Source organism: Neovison vison, chromosome 11, assembly GCF_020171115.1.
Source record: "Neovison vison isolate M4711 chromosome 11, ASM_NN_V1, whole genome shotgun sequence".
Taxonomy (NCBI): domain Eukaryota; kingdom Metazoa; phylum Chordata; class Mammalia; order Carnivora; family Mustelidae; genus Neogale; species Neogale vison.
The window spans coordinates 24481693-24504192 of NC_058101.1; the positions used below are offsets into that span (position 1 = coordinate 24481693).

The window sequence follows — 22500 nt, forward strand, 5'->3', positions numbered from 1 at the left end:
ATGTATATAAATGTGGTGATTGGAACTTTCTGTCAACTCTGATTATTTCATCACTTGCTCTAGGTAGAATCAGAATGGTAGAACATTAAGAAATCACTAAGGTTATGCTACTGTCTGAGAAGTTTCAACATGCTCCTGGGGGTCAGATGATCTCCAAGGTGTAATTCAGTGACTCCCTTATCTAGGGCTGACAGGGAAGGAGAGATTCTGCAAAAGTAAAGTGTGTAATTGTTCATATACCTAAAGCTTCCACATTTCAGATGAAGTCTAAAATTATGTTGCATATCACCCTGCATTCTTAAAGGTAGAATGCCAAGCATAGCTTATTTTCTTGTCAAATTTGGGCATCATTGTAAATCTCAATGTTTTTAGACTTTAATTTATAATCCTCTAGGGTTTTACACTCCAAGGTTCCAGACTCCCATGCGTTTTGGAGTTCCTGGTTTTTGTTTTTTACTCCTCAATTGCTGTATTTACCTTTAAGAGTTTCTGCACTCTCTTCTCTCTTGCTAGTTCAAATCTATTAAGGAATGAGGCTCTAGTCCAGAGAGACTTGATCTAGTAGGAGTAGATAGGTTTTAAATAAAGTGGTGGATAATCCTTCTAGTAGTAAACACTTTCTACTGTCTTTATTTTTAGGGGTGTGGTAAGGGCTTTTGCTGTGCTGTTCGGATTCTTTCACCAGACCAGTTCTTTTGTCACTCAGCTGCTGTGAGTGTTGGTGACCAATGGCTTACAGTCACACCCATCACTGAAGACTTGCTCTTGGCCCTCTGGAGCTGATCCACCCAGAACTGCCTGGAAGGTTGTCCTCTGACTTCTGGGTGTGACTTGGTGACAACTACTGATGAAGTAGTATAAAAGCCCAACCCATTTGCCTCCAGGTGGGACAATTCTGTGAGGCCACCCCTGTCCCAGAACTTCCCATAGGACTGATCTGACGCTGGACCACAGCTGAACCCATGTCCTCACTTTGCTTCTCTGCCCTGTCTTGCTTCTCTCACTTCCTTACAAATCCTTCCGGTGAGCATTTGCCTAAGATCCCTGACTCAGCCTCTGATTCCAAGGACTCTAACCTATAACAGGCTTCCCCTGCTCCTGCTTTTCATTTTTTCAGCTATAGGCTGGAGAGATAAGGTAATAAAAGACTTCTGTACTCTTTCCTGTCCCTTCTCTCAACCCAACACTAAGAGGACAGCCTAATCATGAAATAAAGACTGCATAATGAGAAAAAAACAACTTTCGCAGAAAGATATATTGGAAATTCCTTCAGTTCTCACTCTTGAAAGTTTGATCTGTAAAGGAACTTGAATTTGTCCTGCTGAGGGCTCCTTATGTTAGAGGAGTCTGGCTATCTATATATAGAATCTATCTATATATAAGAATTGATAGGATCAAGAAACATCCGAGAGTATCTCTATCCTCAGACCTCTTATTCTATCCTTGTAGTCTGAAAGGCCACAATTGCAGAGGCTTTCCTTATAATTCACCAGGCTCTCATCCAGCCCTGGGTGGGGGGGGGAAGTGGGGGAATCAGTGGGGATGGAGGACAAAGAAGAAGGATTGTGAGCTCATTTTGACAAGGTGGGGATATGGAAGCAGTGGGGAGGGTGCTAAAAGAAGGAAAAAGCAAGAAATCGGAGCTTGAGGAGGTAATATATGTTTTCTTCACAGTGCTGATGGGGGCAGGTTTTGTCTGCTTGAATTCACACGGATCACACGTAATCCAAATATTTTGATTATTTTATTACAGACTAAGTAATTCCTGCCTTTGTTCACATTTTCCCTAATAGTAACAATAACAACAACAAATGTTGTTTGAACAGTTACTCTATGCCTGATATTGTGGTAAGAGTTTGCCTATATTAGCTCATTCAGTTCTCCCCCAAATCTATGCTGGAGGTGTTGTTAGTACTCACTTATCATGGAAGAGGAGATTAGAGTTTAGGATGTTACTTAACTTGCTCAGAAACACAGATGGTACGTGCCATACCTAGGTTAATCCACCTCCCTCCACAGTCAATACTTAAACCACTGTGCTACAGGACTTTTCCAACCATGGCTATTTTCTTCTTCCTCTGCCATTTTTGATGCTTTTTTGTCCTTCGAGGCCCATTTCAAGTTTCCTTCATACTAATACTATTATTGAGCACCTTCTCTCTGTATTGTGTCCTCGTCCTCCATAGAACTTGCCCACACTGTTTTCTACCTTCTTTAAACACCTTTGAGACTTTAAGGTAGAAAGTGAATCTTACTACGAATAGATTTGTATTGTTTGCTAAGTGTTTTCAGTGGGTTTATTTTGTTTTCTTTCCCCAAAGATTTTAAACAATCACTGGGTCAGGATCAAGTCTTTCAGGTCCCCCTTTTTCTCAGCAACACCCAACACAGTGCTAGGAAGATGTGGTAGGAAGCCCCTGACTCTTAACCCATCCAGTGGCTGCATTTTAAGGAAAGAGAAAGGCACATGTGTGGATCTGATAAGTTCCAAGTGCTATCTGGAGAAGATGCCCCATTAAGTGACGATCAGCTATGTTTACCATTGAAGTCCATAGCAGCAAGCCAAGAAAACTGTCGCAGAGTCTGGGGACAGAAGTTCATGAAGATCACTGCTTGACAGGTCAGGGTAAAGGTCCCTTTCTTTCAAAATATGTGAAGGGGCAGGAAACGTGTGCACCAGGTGTTTTGTGTTCATGGCTGCCTGGGAAAGATAATTCTGTCTGTTCGATAAGAACATTGTGCTCTACACAGCAGGTTGTTTTTCCAGCAGCTATTTTCTGCCTGTAAAAAAGAGCATGGCTGGCTCTCAACTTCTTTCCGCAAATCCCTTGGGCTATAAACAATAACAAAAGGTATCTTATATTTATACAAAGCTGTCCTTAGAAAAGCTCAAGGACCCAAACGAAGCTTGTTTTCATATATGAGGTCTTATATAATACAATCCCCAAGGGAAAGAAGCAGAGGGTGACAATTTAGTTAGGAATGCTGTCATTCTCAGCTAACAAAAATCGAAAAGTGAGCTCTACCGCGCCACGCGCAGACGGTCGTGACCCGGACAGGAAGTCTGTCTTCTCCACTGCCTGTCCCGGGTTCTGCACGCTGGGCCACACTGCCATGTCAGAAATCTGAGAGGAGGAGGCACTGGAGGAGAAAGATTGTTGAGAGAAAGCCCAGGCACACGAGAAGAGATGCTGCAGTCTCACCGTCTTCCCTGGTCAAGATTCTCCCAACTCCTCCAGTGAGCGTCCTTCTTGTACTTAGTAGAACAGATGCTGGGGAGAATTTCCAACACCCTCATTAGGAGTTATAGCTGAACCACAGCACATTTTGGAGGTCTGGGTGGTTTGGGGGAGAAGAACCATCCGAGCAAAGGGCATCCTGTAAATATTTATTGCACACTTGGATACAAAGATGAGTAAGGCATAAGCTCCACATTCAGTAAGTGCATCATCTAGCAGGGGAGATAAACACAGGATGAAAGGCTCTAGGAGTGCTGGCTGAATACAATAATGGAAAGGCTGTTACTTCTTTTTTTTTTTTTTTTAAAGATTTTATCTATTTATTTGACAGACAAAGATCACAAGCAGGCAGAGAGGCAGGCAGAGAGAGGAGGAAGCAGGCTCCCTGAGGAGCAGAGAGCCCAATGCGGGGCTCGATCCCAAGACCCTGGGATCACGACCTGAGCCGAAGGCAGAGGCTTTAACCCACTGAGCCACCCAGGCGCCCCGGCTATTACTTTTGATTGTAAATTTCAGTCAGAATGCTGTCAGGCTGGGAAAGAGGCATTTTGGCTGGAGTTTGAAGGATAAGCAGGAATAGTATTCTTTTTTTAAAAAGATTTTGTTTATTTACTTGAAAGAGAGAGAGAGAGAGGAAAGCATGAGAGGGAAGGTCAGAGAGCATGAGAGGGGAGGTCAGAGGGAGAAGCAGACTCCCCATGGAGCTGGAAGCCCAATGTTCTACTCGATCCCAGGACTCCGGGATCAGTCACCTGAGTTGAAGGCAGTCACTTAACCAACTGAGCCACCCAGGCACCTTAAGCAGGGATAGTTTTAAAGGATATCTTCTTACTGAGATGGTCACTGTATTAAAATCACCGGAGGAGCTTTTAGAACATACCCCATCCTTAACTATAGATGAAATTCATCCAAATGTAGCCTGGACATTAGTATTGTTAAAGAGCTCCCAGGTGATTTCACTGAGCAACCAATACAGACAACCAGAGAAAAAGCATCAGCTTCAGAATTAACTCGTTCTAGCACCCAGTGACCTTGGGCAAGGTCCACTGGGGGGTGCCGCAGTGTGAGTCTTCCACAACCTCACTGTTTGTTTCCTCCTACTTCTACCCACACCTGTGAGGAAATTCTGGCATGGGAGAGTCCCTCTCTGACAAACTTTCCTTGAGAGAAAAACTGTGGATCAGGAGTCAGGAAATCTGCATTCCATCCCAGCTCTGCCACTGAGGTGCTGTGTGGGTGTGCTGAGTCACATAAGGAAAGAAAACAAAACACTTAGAATTACTATTGGCAAGATATTGCACTAGGTACCCAAGGCATTTCTAGATCTCAAGTACCCCATCTGTTGAGGTTTCTAGATCAGTATTTCTCGGTCATAAAGTCTATTTAATAGACTATAACCAGAATTATTTTTTTTAAAGATTTTATTTATTTATCTGACAGACAGAGATCACAAGTAGGCAGAGGCAGGCAGAGAGAGAGGGGGAAGCAGGCTCCACACTGAGCAGAGAGCCCGATGCAGGGCTCAATCCCAGGATTCTGGGATCATGACCCAAGCTGAAGGCAGAGGCTTCTAACCCACTGAGCCACCCAGGTGCCCCTAACCAGAATTATTTTAAGAGAAAGATATAAAACATAGTAGAAAAATGAAGTGCACCACATGGAGTAGGGAAAATATTGTGTAGTAAAATTTTATTTCAGTTATTTGTGCATGTGTTTACTGGGTCATGATGTAAAATATATTTCACGTTGTAGCTTGGAAGTTTAAAAGTTTGAGACTGCTCTCTTTAGCAGCACATATGCTAAAGCTGAAATGACATTGAGAAGATTATTGTGGCCCCTTTGCAAGGATGCCATGCAACTTCGTGAAGCAGTCCATATTTTTTTATGTTATATGATTTTAATCACATGTTCTTTCAAAAAGTTTGAGAAACGTGGGATTAGGTGTTCCTTATGGACCCCTCCCTTCTAACCTATAGCGCAGGACTACTCTAACCTGCTGAGAACTCTCCTTTCTGTGACTTTCTTTTACTTAGTATCATGTAATTCTGGCTTATCATTTATTCCTTTTGAGGGGGAGCCTGTATGTTGTAGTGGTTAAAAGCACTCTCTTGAGTTAGCTAATGCATGTTTGAATTTTTTTTCACTTATTAGTTGATTGATCTAGAAAATGTACGCAACTTTTCTCCACCTTGTTTTTCATGTAGGTGATAACACCCAGGACCAATATGGTTATACAATTAAATAGGAGGGTGTAGGTAAAACTCTTAACACAAATCACCTTGTTCACAGAAGGTACCCAGTGATGATATGACCTCTTGTTCTGCTCAGACTTTTTAAAAAGATTTTATTTATTTGAAAGAGAGAGTGAGAGAAGGAGAAAGCACACATAGAGAGGGTTGAGCAAAGGGAGAGGAGAATCAGATTCTCTGCTGAGTAGGGAGCTCAATGTGGGACTCAATCCCAGAACCCTGAGATCATGACCTGAGCTGAAACCAAAAGTCAGATGTTTAACCAACTGAGTCACCCAGGTTCCCCCCACCCAACCCCACAGTCAGGTTTCAAAGTACAGTCTATAATTTAGTGCCTGGCTTATACAAAATCATAAATACCTTCTGCTTATCTGATTGGAAAAACAAGGATTTCCGCTTCAAGCGAACCTAATGCTGGAGAGCAATTGTTCTCTGTTGACATGCCACATTACCATACAGGTCTTGGGATGAGAAGCTGGGCATTCTTTGTGTCCTCTGCCTATACATTACTTCATACTTTTCCTCTCATATGGTCAGCTGAACCTGGGAAGGTAAAGCAGGAGGAGGCAGATCCTGGCTATGACTTGCTTCAAGGATCAAAACAACCATGACATTTCAGTGCCAACAAAATCAACAGATAGATAGAAACTCAGAATCTACTCTATCACAGACTGGGCATCTATCTGAGAAGGTTTTGCAAAGAAGCCTAGGACAAAGAAATGAGAAAGAGCTGGTGGCCCAAACACTGAGAAACTAGGGATAAGATTCAGGTATTATACCAGAATAAATGGCCATTATCAAAAAGTCAACCAATAAGCAAGTCATAGGTCTTAATTGCCTCAGAAATAGGCTGGGGACCAAGACATTGTCTTGTAAATGATTCATTTCAGAAAATGCCTACTAATCAATTACTAGGATTTCTATAAAGTAGCTTCTCCAGATTTATAGGTGGTGATCATGGGAATTGGATCATTGATTCTAGAATGAGGGAAGCAGTGATACTGGTAACCTAATCTACTTACTCCGAGTAGCTACAGAGAAATTAGCTGCTTTTAGTGGAAGCCAGCTCATTACCAAACAGTGAAAAGAAACCCATTCATCATGGCAGAGCCTCACACCAAACCAGTCTCCCTGGAGCATTCAGCTATGCTGAGAAGATGTTGATGGAGAAGGGGATAATGACCCATAAAGAGATAGATGAAAAAAGGAGTAGGGGGTGATGAGAAGGATTGAGGGAAGCCTCATGAGCTTGCACATGGGAAAAATGGGCCTTAAAATCATAAATATATTCAAGTACAGTATTACAAGGACTATATAAATAGTATTACAAAGAAGAGAATTGTTGAAAGTAGCCCTCATTGCTAGTATGTTTTTTTTTTTTTTCTGGAAGAAAACTTGGTTTGAAATTGGTGAAAAGAAAAAAAAATGTATGTGAATAACATAGCCCCACCTAAAAATATGTTGCTAACACAATGGTTTTTCAGGAAAGAAAAGGCAAGGATGCCTAGAAATAGCTGCGTCTAATCAGCCCCCATCCCAAGCAATCAAATGAAGTCCAGGAAATTCCATATGTAACCAGAAGAATAGACATCCTGGAGCATTTTGCCACAGTTAAGATTAGCGGAAACAGACCCCCATCAGCCCTAGAAACAAAAAAGAACTAGAGGTGAAGAAACCACTGCAGGTCCCTGTGCCTCCCTTCTGGGAAGGTGGTGGCCTCGAGGTGAGAGGGATGGGACTGGGGCTGTTACTGGGGCCACACCAACAGCCTTTTGCTCTGAGACTGCCCCTTCAAGAGCAACAGAGTGCTCTGTTTCTCCTGGGAAAATAATAAAAACAACAGTGGGTAGGGATCAGCTTATCCTCCTGATTTATTCTAACCATCTTTGAAAAATGTTAACACAGCCATGGTTTATGGTGAACACTTTTTGGGTCTTGTTTAAGAAATCCTTCTCTACCTAAAGGCTGTAAGGGTCACTCTGCTGTAGTTTGTTTTTCTAAAAGATCCCAAGTTTTCCCATTCACAATGGATTCCTCTTCTCTATGGAAATGAAAGTCACAAATTTCACTTCACTGAAATTAACAACTTCTGCTTACCGAGAATGTCATGAAGAGAATAAAAAGATCAGCCATGAACTCTGAGAAAAATCTTGATACTACATCTGACAAAGCAATAGGTCCCAGAATATATAAAGGATGTCTGCAACTTGTCAAAAAAATGTTTAGAAAACATGTTGTAATTCCCAAAAATAAACATGATATAATTCACAAAAATAAATAAGGATACTAAAAGATTCTCAATTTTGAGGCATCTGGGTGGCACCCAACTCTTGGTTTCGGCTCAGGTCATGATCTCAGGGTCCTGGGATCGAACTCCACATTGGGCTATGTGCTCAACACAGTCTGCTTGAGATTCTCTCTCTCCCACTGCCCCTCCTGTTCTCATGGTGTCTTTCTCTCTCCCACTCACTAAATAAATAAATAAATAAATTTAAAAATTCTCAGAGTGCCTGGGTGGTTCAGTCAGTTAAGTGTCAGCCTTTGGTTCAGGTCATGATCCCAAGATTCTAGGATCCAGCCCCATGTCAGTCTCCCTCTCCCTCTGATGCTTCCCCTGCTTGTGCTCTCTTACTCTCTCTGCCAAATAAATACATAAAATCTTTTTTAAAATACATAAAAATAAAGGCTTCTCAACTTTGTTAATAATCAGGGAAATGCAAATTAAAATCATAATGAGATATCATTTTATATCCACTAGATGGACAAAAAATTCTGAAGTCTAATAATACTAAATGTTGGTGAGGATATGGAAAAACAGAACCTTATATACTACAGTTGGGACTATAAAAGAGCACAAGTTCTTTGGAAAATAACTTGGCATATCTAGCACAGGTAAAGGTTACATTTCTGTGGTCCAGCAATTTTATTCTTGGGCACATACCCTAGAGAAACCCTTGCACATGTGCATTAGGAGACATGTATAAGACCATGGTGAAAGCACTATCCATACTTTCTCAGAGCTGAGCAAATATTGTTTGGAGAGAAATACACTGTGGTCAATTATTTTTAAAAAGCAAGGTTATGATAAACACAAAAATCAGGAAAGTGGCTGAATGTTTGAGGAGAAGGCAGGAGGATGGAAATGGGAGAGGAAGACATGGCTAATTTCAATTATATTTTTAATATTGGGATCTTCTGTTGGCCAAATGGGTTTACATGTTTTTCACATATTCCATTGTAGGCACAGACTATTATATAATAAATTGCCTTTAATTTTTTTTAAAAAGGAGTGGGGGTGAGAGAGAACAAAGAACAAAAATTTATAATGGCTCAATGCCAAGAAAAGTGAGATCTTGGTAATGCAGTCTCACTAAAATGTGGGGGTATAAGAGGGAAGGGTCATATGAGAAGTGATGGATTGCTCTGTGGAGGGTCTGCATAATATGTGTGCCCCTGGAGGCCCTCCCAGAGCATGGGCAGCTGTCCTTGTGAATAGGGCCTGTGCCCAGGCTCACATCCCATTACTCAGGTTGGCAAGTGTGCTGAGTGAGCAAGTGGTGATCAGTATGGGAAAGACATGCCACTCAGCACATGAATGTTGTATGTGGTAGATTTATTTTAGATAAGTTTATATGCAGAAAACCGAGGGCTGTTCTGGGGTAAGGCCTTTGATCCACTTTTGGGGATACTCTACTTTTTACCCTGATTGTATAAATTTGACATTGAATTAACTATTTTTTCAATAGTTACCATTTTGAATGTTATTCTAAAGACTCAATACTTGGGTCTTGGTGTTGTTGGACTTTGTAACCCCAAAACTACTCATAGCTACAACCCTCTTTCTGTTGCTATTTGTATTTTTAATATATTTGGGTTTTACCCACTTTCTTAAAAGGATTATAGTCAACCAGATGACAGGATTTTCTAAAGCCCTGTTTTGTTCATCCTTAATGTCAAGACTTGGCAAAATAAGTGCTTGATAGGTTTTTTACTTTGGAAAAATTATAAATTCAAAGGAAATTGAAAAAGTAGTACAGAGAAGTCCTGTGTATTTTTCACTCATTTTCCCCCAATGATTATACCTTACATAACTATGGAATAATGTCAAAAGAGGAAACTGACATTGCTGAAATGTGTGTGTGTGGTTCTATGCCATTTTATCACATGTATAGATTCATGTAACCACCAACCAAAGTTGAGATGCAGAACTGTTCCATTATCACAAAGATCTCCTTTTATAGTCATACCCAGCCCTTTCCACTCCATTCCTAACCCCTGGCAGTGGCTAATCTGCTTTTTATTATTATTTTTTTTATTTTTTCAATTTATTTATTTTCAGAAAAACATTATTCATTATTTTTTCACCACACCCAGTGCTCCATGCAAGCCGTGCCCTCTATAATACCCACCACCTGGTACCCCAACCTCCCATCCCCCGGCACTTCAAACCCCTCAGATTGTTTTTCAGAGTCCATAGTCTCTTATGGTTCACCTCCCCTTCCAATTTACCCAAATTCCCTACTCCTCTCTAACGCCCCTTGTCCTCCATGCTACTTGTTATGCTCCACAAATAAGTGAAACCATATGATAATTGACTCTCTCTGCTTGACTTATTTCACTCAGCATAATCTCTCCCAGTCCCGTCCATGTTGCTACAAAAGTTGGGTATTCATCTTTTCTGATGGAGGCATAATACTCCATAGTGTATATGGACCACATCTTCCTTATCCATTCATCCGTTGAAGGGCATCTTGGTTCTTTCCATATTTGGCGACTGTGGCCATTGCTGCTATAAACATTGGGGTACAGATGGCCCTTCTTTTCACTACATCTGTATCTTTGGGGTAAATACCCAGGAGTGCAATTGCAGGGTCATAGGGAACCAAAAAACAAGAGCCCAGGGCCTGACGGATTCCCTGGGGAATTCTACCAAACCTTCAAAGAAGAAATAACACCTATTCTCCTGAAGCTGTTTCAAAAAATTGAAGCAGAAGGAAAACTTCCAGACTCTTTCTACGAAGCCAGCATTACCCTGATCCCCAAACCAGGCAAGGACCCTACCAAAAAGGAAAATTTCAGACCAATATCACTGATGAATATGGATGCTAAGATTCTCAACAAGATCCTAGCCAACAGGATCCAACAGCACATTAAAAAGATTATCCACCATGATCAGGTGGGATTCATCCCTGGGCTACAAGGATGGTTCAACATTCGCAAATCAATCAATGTGATACAACAAATTAATATGAGAAGAGAGAAGAACCACATGGTCCTCTCAATTGATGCAGAAAAAGCATTTGACAAAATCCAGCATCCGTTCCTGATTAAAACGCTTCAAAGTATAGGGATAGAGGGACCATTCCTGAACCTCATCAAATCTATCTATGAAAGACCCATAGCAAATATCATCCTCAATGGGAAAAAGCTTGCAGCCTTCCCATTGAGATCAGGAACAAGACAAGGATGCCCACTTTCACCACTCTTGTTCAACATAGTATTAGAAGTCCTAGCAACAGCAATCAGACAACAGAGAGAAATAAAAGGTATCCAAATTGGCAATGAAGAAGTCAAACTCTCTCTCTTCGCAGATGACATGATTCTTTATATGGAAAACCCAAAAGACTCCACCCCCAAACTACTAGAACTCATACAGCAATTCAGCAACATGGCAGGATACAAAGTCAATGTGCAGAAATCAGTGGCTTTCTTATACACTAACAATGAAAATACAGAAAGGGAAATTAGAGAATCGATTCCATTTACTATAGCACCAAGAACTGTAAGATACCTGGGAATAAACCTAACCAAAGAGGTAAAGGATCTGTACTCAAGGAACTACAGAACACTCATGAAAGAAATTGAAGAAGACACAAATAGATGGAAGACCATTCCATGCTCTTGGATCGGAAGAATAAACATTGTTAAAATGTCTATACTGCCTAGAGCAATCTATACTTTTAATGCCATTCCGATCAAAATTCCACCGGCATTCTTCAAAGAGCTGGAGCAAATAATCCTAAAATTTGTATGGAATCAGAAGAGACCCCGAATCGCTAAGGAAATGTTGAAAAACAAAAATAAAGCTGGCGGCATCACCTTACCTGATTTCAAGCTTTATTACAAAGCTGTGATCACCAAGACAGCATGGTACTGGCATAAAAACAGACACATAGACCAGTGGAACAGAGTAGAGAGCCCAGTTATGGACCCTCAACTCTACGGTCAATTAATCTTTGACAAAACAGGAAAAAATATACAATGGAAAAAAGACAGTCTCTTCAATAAATGGTGCTGGGAAAACTGGACAGCTATATGTAGAAGAATGAAACTCGACCATTCTCTTACACCGTACACAAAGATAAACTCAAAATGGATAAAAGACCTCAACGTGAGACAGGAATCCATCAGAATCCTAGAGGAGAAGATAGGCAGTAATCTCTTTGATATCAGCCACAGCAACTTCTTTCAAGATATGTCTCCAAAGGCAAAGGAAACAAAAGCAAAAATAAACTTTTTGGACTTCATCAAAATCAAAAGCTTCTGCACAGCAAAGGAAACAGTCAAAAAAACAAAGAGGCAACCCACGGAATGGGAGAAGATATTTGCAAATGACAGTACAGACAAAAGGTTGATATCCAGGATCTATAATGAATTCCTCAAACTCAACACACACGAAACAGGCAAACACATCAAAAAATGGGCAGAAGATATGAACAGACACTTCTCCAATGAAGACATACAAATGGCTATCAGACACATGAAAAAATGCTCATCATCATTAGCCCTCAGGGAGATTCAAATTAAAACCACATTGACATATCACCTTACACCAGTTAGAATGGCCAAAATTAACAAAACAGGAAACAACATGTGTTGGAGAGGATGTGGAGAAAGGAGAACCCTCTTACACTGTTGGTGGGAATGCAAGTTGGTGCAGCCTCTTTGGAGAACAGTGTGGAGATTCCTCAAGAAATTAAAAATAGAGCTTCCCTATGACCCTGCTTTTTATTTTTATAATTTTGTCATTTTTTTAGAATGTTATATAAATGGAATCATTTAGAATATGATCTTTTTAAAAAATATTTTATTTATTTATTTTATAGAGAGGGAGATATACAGTGAGAAAGGGAACACAAGCAGGGGGAGTGGAAGAAAGAGAAGCAGGCTTCCTGCTGAGCAGGGAGCCCTATGCGGGGCTTGATCTTAGGACTCTGGGATCATGACCCGAGCTAAGGCAGATGCTTAACCATCTGAACCACCCAGGCGCCCCAGTATATGACCTTTTGAGACTGACTTTTTTCACTCAGCCAAATGCCACTTTCCCATACTAATCGCTTAGCCAAGTGCCACTGAGTTAGGTCATGTTTTTAAATCTACTTTGCCAGCTTCTGTCTTTTAATTGGTATATTCAAACCACTTACATTTAATGTAATAATTGATATGTGAGGGTTTAAATATGTTTTTAATTTATTTTTTGTTTTTATTTTATTTTGTTTTTCTTTTCTTTTCTTTCTTCTGTTCAGATTGTAATTGTTCTATCTCTAAGCACTAATTCTTTCCTCTGTCCTCTCTAGTCTGTCATTGAGCCCATTCAGTGAGTTTTAAAATTTGGATTATTTTTCCAGTTCTTAAATTCCTATTTGATTTTTCTTTATATATTTTTTATTTTTTTACTGAGGTTTTTTTTTCTATTTTCCATTTGTTTCAAGTATATTTGTAATTGTTTGTTGAAGTATTTTTGTGATAACTGCTTTAAAATCTTTGTCAGGGGGTGTCTTGGTGGCTCAGGTCATGATCCCAGGGTCCTGGAATTAAGCCCTGCACCAAGCTTGCTGCTCAGGGAGAAGCCTGCTTCTCCCTCTCCCACTCCCCTTGTTTCCTCTCTCATTGTGTCTCTCTCTGTCAAATAAATAAATAAATAAATAAATAAATAAAATCTTTGTCAGATAATGTCAACATTTATTTCATTTCTGTGTTGGCATCTACTGATTGTATTTTCTCATTCAAGTTGAGATTTTTCCTAGATTTTTCCTCCCCTCGTTTTTAGCATACTAAGTAGTTTTTTTTATTGTATCTTGGATATTTTGAATATTATATTATTGGAGTCAATCTTATTTGACTCTTATGTTTTAATAGATTCTCTTTGATACAGTGCTGATAGAGAGGAAAGTGGGCACTGTCTTACTCCTATCTGATGGAGAGAAGATGAGGTTTTCCTCTTGGCCTCTGTGGACACTGAGAGGCATGGTATCTCATTATGGCTGGTATTTCATTAAGGAGATCAGACTCCTTACCAGGCCTCCACTGGTACAAGTTGGCTGGGAGGGAAAGGAGCACTTGATACTGCTCCCATTTGGCCTTTGATAATGGTGGTGGGGCCACATTTTTTCCCAAGGTGTTTACCTAGAGTACAGTAGTTACTGTCTAAAAGTTTACTGTCTTGCTAAGTTGTTCCTTTCCTGGTCCTTTGTAGAGAGAATAGACTTTGAGAGGACATTCTTTGTCTCTGTCCAGTGGCACTTCCTGATTGTCTGCTTCTCTAGCATCTAGTCTGAGATAAAGAAGAAAAATAAAACCCAGGGCATTCACCACTGTGCCATTCTTTGGGTCATGAGTTCATTAGACAGTCTGCCTTCTCTCTGAAGCTCAAGTCTTCTTATATTCCTTTTATATATAATGTGGTTTCAACTCTGTTTAGTGGGAGTAATGGGGGAACTGTGTCTATTCCATTTTGTCCTGGAACCAGAAACAGTGCATAGGTTTTAATTGAATGGATTGGTGAATCTCTACCCTTCTTCTCTATTTCCCAACGTTCACAGAATGGAAAAAGAGCATACAGTACATTCTAGAATACATACTACCTTGGAAGAAACAGAGGGTCATCTTTATAGACATGGTAAAGAAATTGATAGAACATATCTTTTTCTATCCAGAGTTAAAAGAGCCACATCTTATTTTTTGTTTCTTTGAACTATCCCACTACAAAAAAAAAAAAAAAGTATCACAGAAGTTGGATCTATGTTAAGAAGTCCTATCTCATTATAATTCCTGATGCCCTGTATGTAGTTGACATACTACACAAAAAGTGCAGATACTTGTTCTAGTTACTGGGTATACAGCAGTAAGCATAATTTAGTGTTTTAGTATTTGGCAATAATGTTATGTGGCCTGATCTTCTTTTCTCATAATGGATACTCAGTGGTTTTTTTTCAATCCAGAAACTTCTTTCTTTAGTACTAAGAGACTTTCTTGTTTTATATATTTCATAATTTCTTTCCTTCTATTTTCTCTGTTTGCTCTTTTGGAACTTCTATTTGTAGGATATTAGACCTATGCTTTTGATTCTCTAATATTTCTTATCTTTTTGATTCTCTTTGGTTTTCTAATCTTTTCTTATTTTCTCTTTCATATTTTACACCTGGATGTCTTCTGAAAATTTTTCTCAATTTTATTTTCAGACATTTTATTAATTTTTATTTCTGCTATCTTACTTGAGGTCTATTTCCTATCTTATACTATGTTTTTCTGGTCTTGGTATCAAGTTATAATAGTCTTATAAACTTTGGGAGGACATTCTTTGTCTGTGTCCCTTGAAACTTCCTGGTTGTCAGCTTCTCCAGCATCCAGTATAAGATGAAGAGGAAAAATAAATCTCAGAGCATTCATCACTGTGCCATTCTTTGGGTCATGAGGTCATTAGACCTTCTCGAAAGTCCAAGTCTTCTTATATTTCTTTTATGTATAATGTTAGTGGTTTTAACTCTATTTAGTGGTAGTAATAGGGGGAAGTGTGTCTACTGCATATAGACACTCCATGTGGGTAGTATTTCTTTCCTTCCTTCCCCCCTTCCTTTTTGCTCTCTAAGTTTGTGCAAGATGGACATTTCTGTTCTTTGAAAGTTTGTTGAATGCTCAACTAAAACGTTAGGACTGATTTTGACTTTGTGGAGAGATTTAAAATTATTTATTTTATTTCTTTAATAAATGTAGGATTAGTTAGGTTATCTATATCTTCTAGAGTTGCTTTTGTTTTTGTGTTTTTCCTTTAAATTTGTTCATGTTATCTATGTTTTCAAATTTAGTTGTTACTAATACTCACTGTTATCCTATCAATCTATTCTGCAACAGTAATGACGTTCACTTAATTTTTGCAAAAATTGCTAATTCATTCTTTCTCTTTTTTTTTTCTCTTTTCAATTTAGTCAGAATTTTGTTGATTTATTACTGTTTAGAAGTGTTGGGGACCGCCTCCGGCCGGGAACATCCCCGCCATTACAAGATGGCGCTTGGCTCACTGCCAGCAAAATAGCTGCAAGTAAACAATGAACGTCCTGGTGAAGCCCGCCTAAAGGAGGACATAGTCATTGGCTGTTTCAAATTTAATCAGCATAGTAACAGGACTCTCATTGGCTCTCCCCATTGTTTGGCCCCTTATTGGTCACCCTGCTCGCTGATTGGTCACGTAAATGCATATAAGTGTGTAGACTTGCGGAAATAAAGAGAGAGAAGATACATCCGAACCGGGGCTTCTTGTCGTCCTTGCGGGTCGAGGGCGACATAGAAGGAGACAAATTTTACTTTGATAATATTCTGGTTTTTAAAAATTTCATTAACTTAAGCTTGTATATTTACTACTGCTTTCTACTTTAATTATTTTCTGTTTTTCTATTACTTCATTCCTAGGTTACATACTTAGCTTGCTAACTTTTCAGACTTTTTTTTTTTTTTTTGAGCAAAACATTTAAGTTTCCAAATTTCCTTCTGAGTATTGCTGTGGCTGCATCACACATGTTTTACTATCTTTCCATTTTAGGTATTTAAAATTTTTCCCTTTAATTTCTTCTTTGATTAAAGTTATTTAACAGTATGTTTTTAAAATTTCAAAACAAAAAAGATTTGATTATATTTTTGTTATTAGCTTCTTACATAATTATATACTAGTCAGATAACTTGTTTTGTATAAATTCTGATTTTTTGAAATTTGTTGAGACTTATTTTGTGGTCTTACACATAACCAACTTTCATATGTATTCTGTGTATGTTTGAAAATAATGTCAATGACCAAAATTTAGATATATTGTTCTATACATGTCCATTAGATCAAGCCTGTCAATTATATTGCTCAAGTTCATATTTTTACTTGTTCTTTTGTCTCTCTGGTCTCCCATTTACTAAGAAAGATATATTAAAATTTCTCACTATGGGGTTAAGTGTGTTAATTTTATAGTTTCTATACCTTGTTAACAAGTTTAATTTTTTAAAAAAATTATGTAGTAACTCTGTGTCTTTAATAATGTTTTGTGCCTTAAAATTTATTTTATCTAATGTCAACTTAACTTTTATTTGGTATTTGCATGATAATATCTTTTCATCCTTTTGCTCTGAACCTTTTTTGTGTGCTTTTATTTGGGTCTCTTGTAAATAACATATAGGTGGATTTGTTACTTTATCAGTCTGATGGTCTTTGACTTTTAACGAAAGAGTTTATGTGTTTACTGGTGTATTTGAATTTATTTTGCCATTTATGTTGTGTTTTCTTTTTCTTTTTACATACCTTTTTCTCTTTTTTTATTACTTTATTTTGGATTAAGTTTGGTTTTTCCCTCATTTAATTTTCCCTTCAACTAATTGGAAATTATATCTCCATTTTTATTTTTAAATGATTCCCTATAAATTATAGAATGCATTTTAATTTAGCAAGTCTAAAGTGAATTTATTCATTTATTCTTTTCTCAAGTGATATAAACAACTTAAAATGCTTGAATTTTGATTGTCCCTTCCCCACTTATGAGTATTTGCTATAATTATCCAATACTTTAGTTCTTCTAGTCATTAGCCTCTCAAATTACAATGTTGTTTTAGATTCACCCACTGATTTAACATTTTCTCTGCTCATGATATCTTCCTGTATCTCAGAATTCCCTGGGGCTCATTCATCTTTCTTGATTACATCTTCTATAAATTCTTTTTGAGAGGGTCTGAATAGATGGCAGAGGAGTAACAGACTGAGATGACATTGGGTCACAGGAGTTCAGCTAGATAGTTATCAAACCATTCCAAACACCTACAAACCCAACAGGAGATCAAAGAGAAGAGCAGCAATTCTAGAAACAGAAAATTGACCACTTTCTGAAAGGTAGAATGTGAAGAGAAGTGAATCCAAAGCAACCAGGAAGATAGACCATGAGGGGAGGGGCCAGCTCCCAGCAAGTGGTGGAGCAATGGAGCACAACATCTGAACTTTTAAAAGTCTGCTCACTGAGGATATTGCTCCAGAGGCTAAGTGGGAGTGGAACCCTCATGGGGACAGTGTGGTCTCAGGTCCCATGGGGTCACAGAGGATTAGGGGTGTCTGAGTGTCACAGAGCTTGCAGGTATTAGAGAGGGGAAGCCGGCTACAGAGATGGAGCCAAGGAGTGAGCTCTCAGCTCAGAGTTACCTTAAACTGTGATCCATGGCACAGTCACGCCACTGCTCTTTGAGCAGGGACCCCATAAGTGGCAGATCCTGAGAGACCCACTTTCATCTGCTGGAAGAGCAGAGCAGCAGGAACCTTCTGGGTTTGGAGACTCCAAACAAGGCTGTGTGCCACAGATAGAAATGCTTGGTCACAGGCTGGGTGAGCTAGGAGTGTGGCCAGAGACCAGGGATACAGGAGTGATTGACTGCTTTTCCGCAAGAGCTCACTGAGGAGTGGGGCCCTGAGCTCTTGGCTCCTCTGGGCTGGAGATTGGGAGGCTGCATTTTCATTCCCGTCCTCCAGAGCTCTACAGAAAGCATTCAGGGAACAATATATATATCAGACTGGTGAATAGAACAGAGCCACCCACTTGATTTTGGGGGTATTTTAGTCTCTTAGAAGAAACTCGTCCCAAAATTTTAAAGAAAGAAAAATTTATATATATACAAAATAAGGGTAAACATGGTGAAAGGATGGAATATGACTGAAAGGATGAAAATTTAAGAAGAAATATCTAAAAAAGAGAATTGATAAGATAAGTTAGTTGGAAAAAGAAAGAAGAAGGAAGTAGAGAGAATTTGCTCAAGCTGGAGACTAAACAAAGCCCTGTGCTAGATTTAGGGTATATTTTGATCTATTAGAAGAAATTTTATCCCAAAATTTTTTAGAAGAAACAACCCTATATGTATACAAAAAATAAAGTCAGGTACAATGAAGGATAAAATATGATTATATTAATGAAAGTTTAAAATGATTTTTTTAAAGATAGGTATTGTCAAGATAAACTAGTTAAAAACATTAAAAGAGGAAAAGTTATAAAATTCAAATAAGAAAAAAATAAAATTAAAAAAATGTAACTAACTCTGCAAGACTGAAGATTCATGGGTAGAAAGCCATGAATTCCATGTTTTGCTTCCCCTCCTCTGGAATTCTGCTGTTCTTCCTTGATCAGTGAGCTTGGTCTTGGCTGGATATTCTTGCTGATCTCCTGGGGAAGGGATCTCCTTTCTGGAGAAATAAGAGAAATAAAATCCAATCAAGCTTAAATTTAAAGAAAGCCATTAATGAGGTGCAATAAAAAATGGAGACTCGGGGCACCTGGGTGGCTCTGTGGGTGAAGTCTCTGCCTTCGGCTCAGGTCATGATCCCAGGCTCCTGGTATTGAGCCCTGCATCGGGCTCTCTGCTCGGCAGGGAGCCTGCTTCCTCCTTTCTCTCTGCCTGCCTCTCTGCCTACTTGTGATCTCTGTCTGTCAAATAAATAAATAAAATCTTTTTTAAAAATGGAGGCTCTTACTGCTAGGATAAATGAAGCAGAGAGAGAATTCATGATATAGAAGACCAAATGATGGAGAATAAATAAACTGAGCAAAAGAGAGACAAACAACTATGGACCACAAGGGAAGAATTTGAGAGATAAGCAAAGAAGAAAGAGAGAGGACAGAAGGTATATTGGAGAGAATTATTGTAGAGAATTTCCCTAATATGGCAAAGGGAACAAGCATCAAAATCCAGAAAGCACAGAGAACTCCCCTCAAAATCAATAAAAATAGGTCCACGCCCCATCATCTAATAGTAAAACTTACAAGTCTTAGTGACAAAGAGAAAATCCTGAAAGAAGCCCAGGACAAGAAGTCTATAACATACAATAGTAAAAATATTAGATTGGCAGCAGACTTATCCACAGAGACTTGGCCAGAAAGAACTGGCATGAATTATTCAGAGTACTAAATGAGAAAAACATGCAGCCAAGAATACTATATCTTAGCTAGGCTATCATTGAAAATAGAAGGAGAGATAAAAAGCTTCCAGGACAAACAAGAACTAGAAGAAAGTTTGTAAACACCAAACCAGCCCTACAGGAAATATTGAAAGTGGGCCTCTAAGCAAAGGGAGAACCTAAAAGTAGTAGATAAGAAAGGAACAGAGACAATATAGAGTAACAATCACCTTACAGGCAATACAGTGGCATGAAATTCATATCTTTCAATAGTTACCTTGAATGTAAATGAGCTATATGCTCTAATCAAAAGACACAGGGTATCAGAATGGATAAAAAAACCAAAACCCATCAATATGTTGTCTACAAGAAACTCATTTTAGACCCAAAGACACCTCCATATTTAAAGTGAGGAGATGGAAAACAATTTACCCATGCTAACGGATATCAAAAGAAAGCTGGGGTGGCAATCCTTATATCAGATAAATTAGATTTTAAGCCAATGATTATAATAAGAGATGAGGAAGGACACTATATCCTACCCAAAGGGTCTGTCCAACAAGAAGATCTAACAATTTTAAATATCTATGCCTCTAATATGGGAGCAGCCAACTATATAAACCAATTAACAACAAAATCAAAGAAACACATTAATAATAATACAATAATAGTAGGGGACTTTAACACTCCCCTCACTGAAATGGATGGATCATCCAAGCAAAAGATCAAGAAGAAAATAAAGGCCTTAAATGACACACTGGACCAGATGGACATCACAGATATATTCAGAAAAATCATCCCACAGCAACAGAATACACATTCTTCTCTAGTGCACATGGAACATTCTCCAGAATAGATCACATCATTGGTCCTAAATCAGGACTCAACCGGTATCAAAAGATTGGGATCATCCCTGCATATTTTCAGACCACAATGCTCTGAAGCTAGAACTCAATGGCAAGAGGAAAGTTGGAAAGAACCCAAATACATGTAGGCTAAAGAGCATCTTACTAAAGAATGAATGGGTCAACTAGGAAATTAAAGAAGAATTGAAAAAATTCATGGAAACAAATGATAATGAAAACACAACTGTTCAAAATCTGTGAGATGTAGCAAAGGCAGTCCTAAGAGGAAAACATATAGCAATACAAGCCTTTCTCAAGAAACAAGAAAGGTCTCAAGTACACAACCTAACCCCATACCTAAAGGAGCTGAAGAAAGAATAGCAAAGAAAGCCTAAACCCAGCAGGAGAAGAGAAATAATAAAGATCAGAGCAGAAATCAATGAAATAGAAACCAAAAGAACAGTAGAACAAATCAATGAAACTAGTAGCTGGTTCTTTGAAAGAATTAATGAGATTGATAAACCCCTGGCCAGACTTATCAAAAAGAAAAGAGAAAGGACCCAAATTAATTAAATCATGAATGAAAGAGGAGCGATCACAACCAACACCAAAGAAATACAATTATAAGAACATATTATGAGCAACTATACAAGAGCAAATTTGACAATCTAGAAGAAATGGATGCATTCCCAGAGACATATAAACTACCAAAACTGAACCAGGAAGAAAGAGAAAACCTGAACAGACCCATAACCACTCAGAAGATGGAAGCAGTCATCAGAAATCTCGCAACAAACAAGAGCCCAGGGCCAGATGGCTTCCCAGGGAAATTCTACCAAACATTTAAAGAAGAATTAATACCCATTCTCCTGAAACTGTTCCAAAAAATAGAAATGGAAGGAAAACTTCCAAACTCATTTTATGAGGTCACATGACCTTGGTCCCCAAACCAAACAAAGACCCCTTTAAAAAAGAGAATTACAGACCAATATCCTTGATGAACATGGATGCAAAAATTCTCACCAAAATACTAGCCAATAGGATCCAACAGTACATTAAAAGTATTATTCACCATGACCAAGTGGGATTTATTCCTGGGCCACAAGGTTGGTTCAACATCTGCAAATCGATCAATATGATACAATATATAAAAAAAAGAAAGAACAAGAACTATATGATACTCTCAATAGATGCTGGAAAAACATTTGACAAAGTACAGCATCCTTTCTTGATCAAAACTCTTCAAAGTAAGGGATAGAGGGTACATATCTCAATATCATCAAAGCCATCTATGAAAAACCCACAGTGAATATCATTCTCAATGGGGAAAAACTGAGTGCTTTTCCACTAGGGTCAGGAACATGGCAGGGATGTCCATTATCACCCTGCTATGCAACATAGTACTAGAAGTCCTAGCCTCGGCAATCAGACAACAAAGAACAATAAAAGGCATCCAAATCAGCAAAGAAGTCAAACTCTCACTCTTTGCAGATGATAGGATACTTTATGTGGAAACCCAAAAGACTCCACTCCAAAACTGCTAGAACTTATACAGGAATTCAGTAAAGTGTCAGGATATAAAAATCAATGCATCACTAGCCATCAGGGAGATTCAAATTAAAACCACATTGAGATACCACCTTATACCAGTTAGAATGGCCAAAATTAGCAAGACAGAAAACAACCTGTGTTGGAGAGGATGTGGAGAAAGGGGAACCCTCTTACACTGTTGGTGCGAATGCAAGTTGGTGCAGCCACTTTGGAAAAAAGTGTGGAGATTCCTCAAGAAATTAAAAATAGAGCTTCCCTATAGCCCTGCCATTGCACTACTGGGGATTTACCCCTAAAGATACAGATGTAGTGAAAAGAAGGGCCATCTGTACCCCAATGTTTATAGCAGCAATGGCCACGGTCACCAAACTGTGGAAAGAACCAAGATGCCCTTCAACAGACGAGTGGATAAGGAAGATGTGGTCCATATACAC

At 38.8% G+C, this 22500-nt stretch overlaps 1 non-coding gene across 1 annotated transcript; it reads left to right on the plus strand.

The window, feature by feature from the left end:
• The first annotated feature begins 5014 nt into the window (after positions 1-5014).
• On the plus strand, positions 5015-5121 carry LOC122890742. Its single transcript, XR_006381170.1, has one exon. It is a non-coding gene; the product is annotated as a U6 spliceosomal RNA (small nuclear RNA).
• Positions 5122-22500: the final 17379 nt, after the last annotated feature.